Source organism: Echeneis naucrates, chromosome 5 (genome assembly GCF_900963305.1).
Source record: "Echeneis naucrates chromosome 5, fEcheNa1.1, whole genome shotgun sequence".
Lineage (NCBI taxonomy): Eukaryota > Metazoa > Chordata > Actinopteri > Carangiformes > Echeneidae > Echeneis > Echeneis naucrates.
The window spans coordinates 14,445,450-14,460,194 of NC_042515.1; positions in this window are offsets into that span (position 1 = coordinate 14,445,450).

Sequence of the window (14,745 nt, forward strand, 5' to 3'; positions counted from 1 at the left end):
TCTGCATCTGGTCTGCCATGGCTGAGCCACAGCCAAATCGTTGGAGATTTACATTGAGGTGTGATTGGAGTCGCAGGGCATGAATGAGACCATCAGGGATAAAGGTCGGGCACGCACATATGACTTTCAGTTTTGAATATCTCGGTTCCTGCACAGGGTGAAGGGAGTCATCTAAGGCTAAAAGATCAAATTAAAGGAAAAATCCACGTCCCTGACTAATTCTAAGTGCTCTAACTGTCTCACATGCAGGTAATGGTTTGTGCACTGTGGAGTTAAGTAAGCAGAGGCTGCCATTTGCCATTAATCCACAAATTTATGGTGACTTTGCTTCTAAGCAGCTGCTGGCCAGTTTTACACAGAGCAAGAGGGTTCTTCTGTGGGCAGGCGGACTAAGAAGAACAGCATGGCTGAAATTTTTCTTATGGCTACTGCAGCTGTGAAGTGTTGAGTTCACATCAGGGTAAGAGTATCATTAGATTACTGTGCCATCATCCATCTCAGGCTACAGTCAAAGACATCTCTGCTCATTTGGTCCGCAGCCAAAGGCAATGTAGTTATGCCAGAAGTACTTTTAAGAAGGTTGCATAAGACTCTTCTACTACAGTCCCACTGTCTACCATTGGCATCTCGCTTCCGACATGGAAATGAGCCAGAGTGTTCCAGCATGCCTATAGTCCCCGTTGGAGAGTATGGTTCCATTTGGTATTTAAATGGGTCAAACTGTCGTGATTTATTCATGCCCCGAGTCTTTAGTGCCACTCAGCCTGACAGGCCAGTTGTAGGCTCAACCCCTCTGAATATAAACCCTCATCTCTCCCCAACAATCGCGTTTTTCTTTTTTCCTTTTGGTTTATTGTGTTTCTGATGTGTGCTTTATGTTTAGTTAGTTCGGTAATTTCAACATTTTATACATCAGACATTTGATAAACTAATTAATTGATCAAATGTTCATTGCAGAATGACTAAAATGAACTATTTGAGTCTTACCAAGAACAAGACACATTTTTATATGTCCTCCGTCATTAAGCGTTCAGACAGTTCCATATCCAAACACTTTCAATCTCCCTTTGAAATCTGCAGACTGGTGCCTCTGCTTTCATTGACTCCAGGTCACCTTTATGAAAGAGCTGTGCGGTAGAATGGCTGCATTGTTCCCTGCACAGAAACTAAAAAAAAACAAAAAAAAAACATTTGAGATGAGAATACATGTGCCGAACCACTGAGAGTTCATTCCCGGTATATTAGAGATAGAAAGTCTTCACAAAGACCCTTCACAGTGAAAAACAGATTCTTATCAAGGTCACAAGACGACAAGACTTGATTCCATTTCTTACCCATCCATGAGCTAACGTTAGGTGATTGAGATCTTGTCTAAAACGTCAATCTTGCGTGAAGAGAAAACAGGCAGGATCAACTTTCAAGGTCATGCTGTCATTAAAGTGCACTAACATATGTATGTACCGCTTTAAAAAAAAGGCTTTGTCTTAATCACCTGCCTCTTAAATGTAATGTGCTCCTTAAAGTATTCCGATTTAAGTGCCTCTGTCTTTAACACTGCTATAAATGGCCTCTTGGATTAAATAGTTCTTTTTGTTGTTGGTTTTTTATGCCTCTATTTACATATCCAACAGCTGACAGGGTGACGAAAGCTGAAGTGTTAACCACACTCATTCAGATCTATTTGGAGTGGCAAATCCCAACAGCGTCATCAAAGACTCAAGAAGAAACAATACAACGCTATGAGTGCAGAGGGGGACTCAGTGAGTACTGACACAGGTTTCTGGGCCTGGGAAATCCACAGTAATTACACTAATACAGCACCCTCTCAGCAGGCTCATTTGTTTAGTTTCCAATAGAGCCGACCAGATGGTCCCCTGAGCCCAATGTTCCTCCATATTCATGAGCTGAAGTTTGACCCATCCACCTTCAGAGCATTGACCCCTAACCTGGACCCTTTAGGACATCAATGGGATCTGGAAGAGGGCAGAGGGAGAAGCATCGCAGCACGCACACCAACCCCCATCCACACAGTCCCACGGGTGAGCCCCCAGCCCCTCTAACTGAAGGCATTTATGTGAGCACCAGAGTTCCCCCAATCCAGGCAAGCCTTCACACAAGTTCCCAGGCTTACATGGGGCGTCTTCTCTGGAACTGAACATCTGTCCCAGCCTCATGCAGACATCGCCCTACACCGACTGGTGGATTGGTTTTAAAAAGATAAGCCAAGGAATCAGACGTATCATGTCAGACTATGTCAACATGGCAGTGAACTCCAACCTCCACTCAGGATGTTTTCATTCAGTGAGATCATCAGTCAAACAGCGATGACAACTGTAACTGTAAATCTGAGGATTGTAAAGTGAATGGAAAAAATGTCAGATAAGACTAACCGCTTTATAGTCTGTTTAATCAAAATTCCAAACTCACTCTGTACAAAATAATCTGAAGTAAAGGCTGCCCTACTAGAAGGAATAACCCGTCGTGCCACATCATCAACAAGCTAATTTTACTGGTATTTTTGGGTGAAATAGGCCTGTGTATATGAACCATAACTGCTCAGAAATGCCGGAAATGATGAAATTGTAAATTAAATTGTTCTAACAAGTTTTGGTCTTCAAGGAAAATCTCATAGTGAAAAAAAGCTCCCAGCAGTAAAAACATTTACATAATAAAGTTCAGTAATCCTTAAACAGTGTAAAGCAAAAAACATCAAGCTCCAACATAAACTGCCAAAACCAACCCACGCAGACATATTGTGCCATGGTGTTCCTCCTGCGGAGGCAGTGAACCGCTCAAGAAAAGTATAAGAAATAGATGCAGCTTCTGTTTTTCATTCCGAAAACACAGCCTGCCTAATGATCATGTATATTTACTCACAGCCTTTCTCCTGTCACTCATCCATTCCACATCGTTGGGGTTTTCAATTTGTGATTCCCAGCGACTGTGGCCACCTCAGCTGAACCAATCAAAAGAAATTTAACAAGATAGCGAAGCATACAGAGTGACGACAATCACAGGATTCTGGCGAGTTTTAAACTGATCTAAATATTTAACTTTTTTTGTTTTCAGCTATCTATTTATTGAGAGCAAGGTGCATAAATACAGTTATACAAGAATAATGTTTTTGATTTTTCACAGAACACATATACAAATACAAATATACACCCCACCACTCACCCTACAACATCCAGTGCACCCTAACTCAGGAAATAAAAGTAAATAAATAAATAAATAAAAGTTATGACGTGTGGGTGAAGACATCATTCAACAGTCATGAATAATTAAACAAAGAGAAAAAGAGAAAGTGGAGGTAGCTAATTTGAAAGTAAAGCTTGAGGCTGCGTCATCATGCATCATCCCTCAGCATGTAGTGATCGTGAATTTATGAGTTACCAGGGAGGGTTTTGAGTTTGTTAATAAAACACAGTACTGGGTTCCAGGTGGAATAGAAGAGATATTTAAGTGTGTATTTGATCTTTTCGAGACTTAAATGAAGCATACGGTCACTCAACCATAAGGAGGTGCTGGGTGGTTTGGGGGATTTCCAGCGCAACAAAATCCTACTGCAGGCAAATACAGTTGTAAATGATATGATGTGCTGATACTGACAATCTGCTGGTCAGCTGGCACTATCCCGAAGATGACAGAGTAGGCGTTGGGTTGCAAATTTAAGGACAGTGCCTGTGAATTCTGAAGACTGCTGACCAGTAACCCGAGAGGGAGGAACATGACCAGTACATGCGTGTCAAAGTTGCCGAGGCAACATGACATCTGCTACAGTTCTCATCCGCCTCGGGATGAATTCTGGAAAAGCCTGGACTTGGAAAGGATGGTACGGTATGGAGGGTACTTTAAAGTGAATTACACCTAGCCAAGCACATGAAGTTGTTCCATTAACTCTCTTCAGAGCTACAGTTACAAATATTTTAAAAACAGGCATATTCTTCCCCGCGACCCCCCCCCTATTAAGCGGATGAAGATGGGTGGATGGACAGATGGATGGATAGATGGCGCAATCTTTTCCACTTTCCTCACCTATGATCTCAGTATATTTATTAGAAGAGAGATTCATAAAGCCCTGGGATAAGTGCAGGTTTGTGCAGGTTGAAATATTGTCAGCTATTCGCCTGCATTTGTGCCACGTTAAGCAAATGCGCATGCATCTTGCTGACATTTAAAATATGCATCTGCTTCTTTCTGTACTCAAAGTAAGGGACTGAAAATCAGCCTGTCGACCTTTCTGTGAAACTAAATCCCTGCAGTGCACCTTTTGTATGTTTGTAAGACATTCCTCTGGGGCATGTGGTGAGCAGACTAAACACTAAGATATCTCCTGCGCATGTGAAATACAGAACATAATCTGAACTCTGCAGTTGAAGCGGCAGGTGAGAAATGCTGGTCATTTTTATAACAGCGTTAAAACTGTAGAGTCGATAGTAAATAGTTGACTGTTCCGTTCAATAACGCTCCTAGTTCTGAATGGTACTAAGTGATATGATTAGATGAAAGTATATAATGCCCCACATGGTGGTAACCTTAGCATTTTCCTCCTTAGCTGCTGTGACAGCAGTAGTATCAGCACGGCTGTCCTTTATTACTGATCCTATCTGTGTCTATGGCCACAGTAGTTTACGGGTGCTGTGAGCCTGCGTAGTGGAGCCAGAGCCAGAGTGAAGATAACACTGCACATCCATCTGACTAATTGGCTCTACACTGCAGGCATAGGGTAAAGAAAATCTCTGATTCATTCGGTTTGAGAGTGCAGTTTTTCACTTTAAAAACATCTAGCCTTCCCTATCAGCTTACACAAGACTGAATTTAGAGCCCATTTATCAATTAAAAAATTTGTCCCATGATCACTCAAGAGATTCTGTCCGCAATGTCCAGTTAAGTCCATGACAGAGCTTCATTGTGGCCATTTGTTGCTTGCTGAGTGTCTATTGTAAAGAAGAAAAGAGACACAAATGTGCAACCCCGGAGCAATGCCACCTCTTGCATGCCAAAAAGCCCTCGGAGAAGGTTTGTACAAAGAGAGATTTATCCATATAAGCCGATTAGGTTCCCTCCAGAGATGATCATGTAATATCTTATTTGGTAGCTACAAATTATCCACCAATTATATACACAATGCCATCTAATTAACTATTCATTCATAATTTGCAGCCTTTCTCTGTTATTGTCGCAGAGATCAATAGGCTTTAGCAGAGGCGTTGGTGGTTTTAGAGCGTCCTTCGCACAGCTGCACCCCTTGGGTAATGTCATACACAGTGCTGACATGCTATTTCATGACACTGTAGACAGTGCTGCTGAGGCCTGTCACACTCCTCTGCACTGCCACCATCGATCCAGTCCTTATCACAGCAGGTCCACGAAGTGACAGTGGGGGAGTCTGAGGGAAGGGAAAGTTTGATAGCAGTGACGTACTACAGTAGACTTTATGTGGGATTTTGGCCACTTCAGATAAGAAAGAGGAAAATATCGGAAAAGTGAGTAAATGCGAGCGCACCACTGTCGGTACCTGTTCAACCATCTATATTATCTGTATCCGTATTCGTACTTGTAAGGGGCGGACTTTAACCAAAAGTGGGCGTATGTGTCACCTCCGGCCGTTCAGTGGGATCATTTCTCCGTGAAAATGAAGGCAAACAGAAGGGACAGTGAGAAAGACCCACAGATGTGAGTTTTTCAACGTTTTTCTTCAGTACAGCTGGTGTGTTAGAATAATGTTTTAAGATAAGTGCTCGACTTTTTTTCTACACTGGCAGAAAACATGATTGTAAGCTCTTATATCAATTAATCTTATTTATGGAGCTGATACACAAACCCCAGATTCCGATAGAGGTGGTTTTCAGAAGCTCGTAAAGCTCATGAATGGCCCTTTACCCCTGCAGGACTCCAACACATAATGTTATAATTTGAACACAAAGAATGAGAAAGAGAGTTTATAGTATTACAGTGGGGGAGATCATTTTGAATGCAATTTCACCTGCGATATAGCAAATCTTGCACTTGTCCTAATATAACCTCATATTTTCTGAATATTACTCAATACCTTGATTAGGCTAATTTCTTGCTTGCTATGAAGCACCTTGTGGACATGGAGCATAAAAACTGGAAACGGAGGAAATTATGTATTTAGCTAAATCTGTCCACCAGCAGCTCTAAAACTCACTAATTAATATCATATATCTTGTTTATTTATGTCATATGAATGTTTGCAGTAGTTGGCAGTTTTGACATTTCTTAAAAAATCTAATTATTGCTCTATGTTAGAATGAACATTAAAAAAAAACTTTATTAATGTTTCTATTATAATTATGGGTTGAAATGTTGGAAAACCTCCTCAAACATCTACGTCATTCTACTCCATCATCAGGTGAGCATATATGTGCCTCAGTCCCTGAAGGAAAATGCCCTTGACCTTACTGCGACTTTACAGTAATGCAATAATGTCTGGGCGTTCGTGCAGACACCTCAGCCCAGACTAAGACTCACTCCTCTTTTGCAGGGATCAAAAGCTGCACAGTCAGTATCCCACAGATGGTCATTGGAAAAATGTGATCCTTTCAGTCATTGGAGCTTCTTGACTCATTACTGGGAATGGGAGGCCTGGGGTGAATGGGATGAAGTACAAGGTAAAGAGGTAGCAAATGATCCCACAGCTGTAGGAACAGGAGACGCTGCATTAGCACCGTAATGGTGCACTGAGAGATTACAGCTTTTCATTTCACAGAGACCTTAAAGCTGCGGGCAGCGACTGTAGCATGACAAAGATCAAAGCAGTGTCAGGTACTCACTATCACTGATTTAGGGCTTTCGGGGTTTTTTTAATCATGAGGTCAAGAAGATACTTTGACCTTTGACCTCACCACATAACTTTCATCAATTCCCCAGCCACATGGCTGGCCCGTTTCATTAAGCTCTGGAGTTGGTTTAATCAGCTTAATGACGATGAGAACCCTCTGAGGAAAATACATAAGTTTGTTTTGCATGTGATTCATCATCCCCCCAAAAAAACATGCTGTAGAGATTCCATTAGTTTGTTAAGTTGGATGCATTCATTACATTTTGTTTACCACATCTGCAAATGGACCAGTACAGGCAGCAGTGCTTATTAATTGCTGAGGCAGCAAGGTTACAGTAAAGTGACCAAGAACTTCACTGATAAAACCGTTTGGCTTTTAGGCCAAAGACTCTGGTCACATGTGTAAACACGCACACCCATACGCAGCCATACTATACTGAAACAAGCCATTGACCTGCCTGCCAGTTTATTGGTTTCTCTGTGGGGACTGAATGGTTCCACTCAGTGCCTATACCATCACTCACAAGGCCGAGAAACTACCTTCATCAATATTAATTCTTTTTCCTCATCTATATTCATATCCTCATCCATATTCATCACCGGTTACACAGAGCAGATTAGGGAGTTTTGTGTGCATTTCTGCGGATCATGGTTTGAGATGAAGAGGAAGAAGTGGAATGGTCCTACTCACAGTGGCACTGAATTGAATTTATTCTGAATAGTCAGCAAAGAGAAAATATTTGAATGTTTTCTCTGGTTACTCTTGCTATTTATTACATAGAAACAAAAATATACAGAAGTTCTTGTAGGTTTTGCTTTTCATATTTCATGTGTCAAGTGGTTGAATTTGGCTGGAGCAAAAAACCTGTCCTGCCTTTGTTCACACCTACAGGCAAATTAGAATTACCAATTAAGTAAGTGCCTTCGTACTGAAACCAGATCTCTCTTTCTGTTTGACTATGGGATATTGCTAATCACTGTAACACCTGACCATGATGGTGTCAAACATGTTATTGAATTAAATTGGTTAATTAATGCTATATTGAAGTATTATTATTATTAGTAGTATTATTCCGTTTTTTTTAATATAGAAAGTTAAAGCGATATACCCACAGCCTCGCATAGTGTGAACCTGAGGGTAAATATTTTGGACCAATTGGAAGATTTGACCTGATGAAGGTCACTGAAATTCATTCATAAAATCAAAGTGTTTTCCAAACTCTATCACAGAGCAGTGCTACTCCTGCTGGCCTGACCAGATGCAACATTGTGTCCGTATGGAAAAGTGACAAGACAGGATGACCACTCTCAGGCCAGGGGGTCAGCATGCTAATTTCAGTAGAAGAAAGAAATTATGAAAATAGAAGCAAAATAAAAGAGCTGCATTCCAATGTGACTATAAACATGCTTAACTGACCACATTTCCTATGGTACACAGTTATTAACGTTAGTGTTGGCTATGTAGCAGTAAAAAGACTTGAATTGAATTACAGTGTCCATAAATTAATGTTCCTGTACATTCCAGCTGCCCATCCAATAGTTATTGAGATATTTTAGTGTGGTTTCAGTGAAGATCTCGGCCTGGGTACAGACTGGACACACTCATTCATCCCTCCCTGAGAATAATTCACTCAGCTGTCTCACTTCAATTACGCTGCAGCCACATACAAAGAGAGGGTTTGTCTGGGTTTGTTAAAAGTTGACCAATTAATTCCCATTTTCAAAAAAAGCTAGTGTTGGTTTTTCTCGGCTTCTTCTTTTGTTCAGTTTATATTCCACCCTTGTCTCTTCTCCTCCTTTTGTGCTTGCTAACAGCCTCTCCCCTAATTTCCCCTCATTTCTTCCACCTGTACTGTTCATTTTGCCCCAATCAGCCTCTAATTGGCTGAAGCAGTCTGTTATACAAACACTTAGCAGAGATGTATAATGGTGGAGAAGGAACATCAGCATGGCTGGTAAGGCTTGTTAAAAATGTGCTATCATGCTCATCACTTTAAATGACTTTGTTCTCTCTAAGCATAAGTGTTGTATGATAATACCCTTTGTGATGGTTCACGATGTGTTACATTAAATGTCACATTTTGATCCATCAAGTATTTTTGATCATGAACGTATTTCCCACTATAGTTTCTTGCCTATGTATATATATATATATCTGTCTGAATGCAAAGACTGACTAGTTCTTTTTGTGGGCTTCCTGCACCCTGCTGCGATCAGCACAAATATATTTCTATCAGCTCCCCTTACAAAGACCACTGAGTCTCCAGGGCTCAGCTGAGTGAGACAGAAAGAGAATCGGTGCTCAGGTGGACAGCATGCTCACTCCGTCCTCCCAGGACAGACACGTACAGTTCAGGACGCAGTGCTGGGAATAGGTTCCTCCTCAGTGACTTTAGTACACTGAACAGGCTGCACTGTAATGTCTGTCTCAGTATGGCCTACCAAAAGTTTGAGCTTTGTCATACTTGTTTTAAGATCTCAGCAGACTGTGTCATTTACAAGAGCTGGAAAAAATTGTCTTCCTCTCCTCTGCTGTTATTCTCCTGTTTTCAACTCATCAATTTCTGTGGCGGAAGCTGCCTTCTTAGAAATTTTCAAATCCACTGAAGACTCATTTTTTGTCACTGTCTTAGGAACATGAATAAGTTTCTAAATTCAGTGGGATTAAACAACTTCTATGGTTCAACTTAAGCCAGAGATATAACCATTTTAACACACCCTTCTTCAATAATCTTATTTACATACATACTTCACTCCCACCAGGTTTTATGCATGTTCACATGCATTGCTCTGGGCAATATCATTTTCCTCTGTAACTCAGTGAGATAGATCCTGAAGTAGCTTATTTTAAATAGCTTCCAAACTCTTTACCCGCACACCACTTATCCCCCTGAACTCTTTTTCTTTGTTGTTGTTTTCTAAGAGAGCTTGAGTCATGATAGAGGTCATTGGTAATTTGCCCAATAAGACAATGAATGGGACTTTGGGCAACATGAATACACTTGACTGGACTTTGCTGAGCAAGCAGGAAGCACAAAGACAGCCACTGACACCTCCAGTCCTCTCCATACATCCATCCATCCACCTTTATCCACTTACTGACTACCTCAGTGTCTTCCCTCAGGGAAATTGATGATGACCCCCCTACATCCTCTGGCTCTTTCTCTGCCCCAGTGGGTGTTCAAAGTGTTCCTTCCACTGCCCGATAATCTCCTCATTTGAGGTCAGGCCCGCCCTTGCTGTACACAGCTCGGATGGTTCCCTGCTTTCCCCACCAGTCCTCTCCCTGATACTTTAAAAAGCCCTGTACCAGTTGTGTGGAAAAACACAGCTTATTTAAACATGAATGCCAGGCACAACGCTACACAAATTGCAAACATACTCAATGTGTAGGTTAACTTGACAAAAGATACACTTCAAAAGTTTGCTTGATGCTCTGACCTAGAAGTAGTGTTGAATTCTTGAAGGATATACAAGGCAGCAGCTCTGTTGTTTTTATGATACAAATGTACAAGCACATCACTTGTGGTCTTTGGGGCTTTTTCTGACTGAACATTAAAGGGGCAGCAACAGTTTTTACTGGTTCAGATAAATATATCCCAATCTGCCCATCCACAGATTGTGTTCAGTTGTTTGACCTTCTTCCTGACATCGTTACTAAACAGCTACATGGCTTTATCAGCTAATATTAAGTTTGAAAGTGATAAGTGTATCTAAGGCACCGTGCTCGTTTAAAAAAAAAAAATCACACTACGTCATTGATCCTCTAAAACCAATTCTCATAATATGTTAAAATAATGAGTTTACATTATATTATATTGTATTATATGGCAGACGTGCAAAATCAGGCTGCTGGGCATATTAGTCAGAATGAGCAATTAGTTTCAAAATGAAGCTATTAAAATGATTACCATGGTGCTATGGGACAAGAATTTCAGAACCTAAATGTGTGAAACACAGATATTAAATCCTGCTTGTAGAGTTTAAAAGTACCTACACAGAAATGTGTGTACATTGGTTTCTCTCCACTGAAGTATTTTTTTTTTTTTTTTTGTAGTCGCACAGTAATAACACTGAAAGATTATTCCATCTAAAATCCTCTCCCATATAGTTTCATTATGCCAAGAACAATAGACAACAATTTCACTTTGTTCTCACAGAGATAGGAAATTGTTAAAGTGCTTGCTCAGCTTGTTTGGCTTTGTTCTCTCTTTTTTTCTCCTCTTACCTCTTGTTTGCTCTGCAGCAGGAGGAAGCATCTGATTAAAAACACAATCAGTGCAAAGGCAGGCCCGGCACCTTTTAATCAAACTGTAATGGGAGTTTACCATGCATTATCTCTGACTGGGATTTAACGAGACTTCAGCATGCATTATCGTAAAGTGAAATTTAATAGCAGTATCCAGGGGGCATTTCTGATCCCATCTGTGCCTCGTTGCCAAGTCTGAGTCAGAGGAAACAATAGCAGGAAAGGTGAGGTGAGATTTTGGATACATCCCTGCAACAGATGTTTGGCCTATGTTTGCTGTCAGACCTGGCATGACTTTCCATCTGGTTCCTTTGCCCTTGTATGTTTGTTTGAAAAATGAACCAGGCTGGTGAGCAGAGAGCCTGTCCTTCAACCACTGTAAGTCCCCGGTATGATCTCTTTGGCAGCAAATATCACCCTGCTGTGGTGTCCTTGAACAAAACTGTAAATCCTGTGCAGCTCCAGGGACACAGCAGAACAGCTGATGGGGATAAAAGACATTTCCTCTGATAGTCAAGAATTTTCCTAGAAAGCTCTTCATTATCATTATCACTAACGTTAACAAATAATTAAGTAAATAAGTAAAAACAATTTTTTGAGAAAAAAAAATGTCTCTAACTCGCAGAAAAGCTGACGCAGACATCCCCTACTATCATTGTGCCATCCCTTTTTCAGCTTAAATACAATCACTGAAATAGAAGAAAGACTGCCTTGGAGGTAGATGATTATTCAAATATCAGACCTTTCTTAACTGTTATGGAAAACAAACGCAGAATCATTTTCCTTGTGAAATGCTGCATACACAATAATACACCTGTTACTATGGTACATTTGTGTAGTATGCACACCATCCCATGCAGCACAGAGTGTGCTGTAGGACACATGGGCAGTAATGAGACTGAAAAGGGCCACATGTTGAGCACATGTGACAAAATGACCTCTGGAGTGAAGAGCCTGCTCCTCTGGTCAAAGCTGTGGTGGAAAAAATTGATGAATAATTGATTTTACTCTAATGGATGAATTGCTATTATGTGTGTGTGTGTCTGAGATAGAGAGCGTGAGCATGATTCACTGCACACTTGGTAATATTCAATGCACTGTACCTTTGCTTGACTAAAGTACATCATAATAATGTTTCGCATATTTCCTTCTTTAATAATTCACTCGAGTATTTTACATGAAAAGAAAAATGAGTCATCGTGTCATGGTAGATGATGGACAGTTTCCCCTGCCCCCTGCATGACTTCTGTTCATGTTTTCCGTGTATTCAGACTGTAGATTGGGAAAGACAGGAAAGTCATCACCTCAGCATGTCAGCATGTCCATATAGGTTCACTAAAGACATTCATCCTGCAAACCTAATTAATAATATTGCGGCTTCCAATCCCTCAAACACATGACAAGCAGCCAGGAGGGTATTGTGAAAGTATTAATATTTATGGATCCATTCAGTAGTGACTAGAGAAATTAGCAAGTCTAATGCTTTGCAACGCTGTATTCCAATGCCAGAGGGGTGTGGGGGGGCAGTTGGTACTATTCACTGTCCAAATCACTGGTGGAGTGCTTCCATTAGGTTTGATTTTGGAGCTAAAAGGGTCTATTTTGTCAGCCCACCTTGTCCTGTGCTGCACAGTCAGACTGGAATGCGCTTTGCCGAGCTGAATAAACTACAGATGGTCGAGGCATCTGCGTTATGGCATTTGTCTGTTTCGTTCCCTTTCCCCCTGTCTCTTTCTCCATCCCACAAACTTTTTATGAGTCATAATCTGTGTATGGCAGTGATTAGATTTAATGAGGTGCCAACAACCTTGGGTCGACTCAAATCAGCTGCAGCATGCTTGGTCATTTGTGGTAGCACACAACCAGTGGCTTGCACCTCATGACATGGACACAATGAGTTGGACACGGGGTTACAGAGGTCAGAGAGTTTTCATTGTTTATTTTGAGGCTGGAGTATACAGTAATTGACAGGGATGTCATGCTCAGATGTCATTCCCACTTTCAATTCACAATCAGAAAGTGGGAATGGGAGAAACTTTCCTATTAACACTGTGTGTGGTTTTGTTTTTTTTTACAGCTTCCCAGAAATTGTGGCTTCCAAAGATACCTGATATGGCTGAAGATGGAGAAAAGCAGTATGAATCTATAATGGGGGGATCTGGGGACTAGTCAGAGAGACAAAAGAGAATTTCTGATTTACTACTGCTATCACATACATTTGCTGCATTAACCAAATTGGAAAAAACATCAATACCTCATCTATGTTGAATTCATTTAGCATTAAGTCCTTTGATCATTTGAAATGGTTTAATTGGAATCAATGCACTATCTCATCTGATAAGTATCTTGCAATATTCTGTTCGGTTCTTAATTCTAGATAAAACATACACACTTCAGTTATTCTCACTTCTGTTACAATAGATAAATTCCTGCATCTCTCAAATTACCCATAGCAGGATTATGACAAGACAATGAACAAGCGACAATAAACCACCTGCTGTGAAAACACTGATTAAAGCTGCTAATCAGCATGTTTCCTTTATCATCTCTTCGACTAACAAGCTGTCATACTCTTCAAAGTCGTATGATAGAGCTTCATTGGCCAGCTTAGTCATTCAGTCCTGTTACACTGTATTCTGACAAACTATTGCCTTAACTTTGCACTTAACGGGTTGGCTGAGTGCTCCCTTTCCACCAGTAATGAGCTACTTCAATGAATCAGCTTTAAGTGCATGTTTCCAGTGGTATGCGAACACACTAATGAGAACCCATCTCAGCTGCTGAGAGTATGACCCAGATCAAGGACAGGAAGATCATGGCAATGCTCTGTTTGTGAAAGTGTCTTGTGTGTGAGTGCCATGCCCATATGCACTTGCTCTGTGTGCTAGTCAGCTTCTGCAGGGCCATAATGGAAAAAAAAGAAAAAAAAAAAGGTCATCTGGTTGGATGCAGTGACAAGCAGCAGGGAAAGGAGCATTACTGCATCACATCTGAATAATAGCAGGGACGATTATATTGAAAAATATAAAATCCCATTAAAAAAAAAACTACGTAGTTTTCTATTTGTATTTGCTTACTTTAAGTACAGTGTGTGTTTTGCACTTTGTTGATTGGCCCCCCTCACGTTGCAGACCTGTGTCCACAGTGTTTCGTTTTTTTTCCTGGTGGGTAGAAGCTTTTGGCAAAAGAAGTAAAACCATAGAATCATAAAAATGGTCCATAAACTTTTTACCTTTAACTTTTACTGCACCTCATTAAAACCAATAAAGCACATAGATGAAGTGCAATATTGCATGGCGTAAAAGCTAGATTTAATGATCAATAAATGTGTGTAGTGTAAGGAGAGTGAATGTCTTTTTGTTACTACCTCCACAGCATAAAAGGAAGCATAAAAACACAGGCGAGTGTTTCAGTGACTAGCGGGTCACATGAACGCAAATTTTGCCTTTCCAATAAAGGCAGTCATATACTTTGGAAAGAAGAATGGAGTGTGAATAAATGCCACAGCTGTTCTGAAACATGAATTAGCATTCACACTTGGTAACTGTGGCCTTCAGGTGCACAAACATAGTTAATGTGGTATATATCATGCCTGCTTTAGAGTGACATGTTAACATTTTTGCCACGTTTATAAAACAAAACAAATAATGTATCTCAAAAGACATGCTGGATAAAATAAAGTTCATAGTTT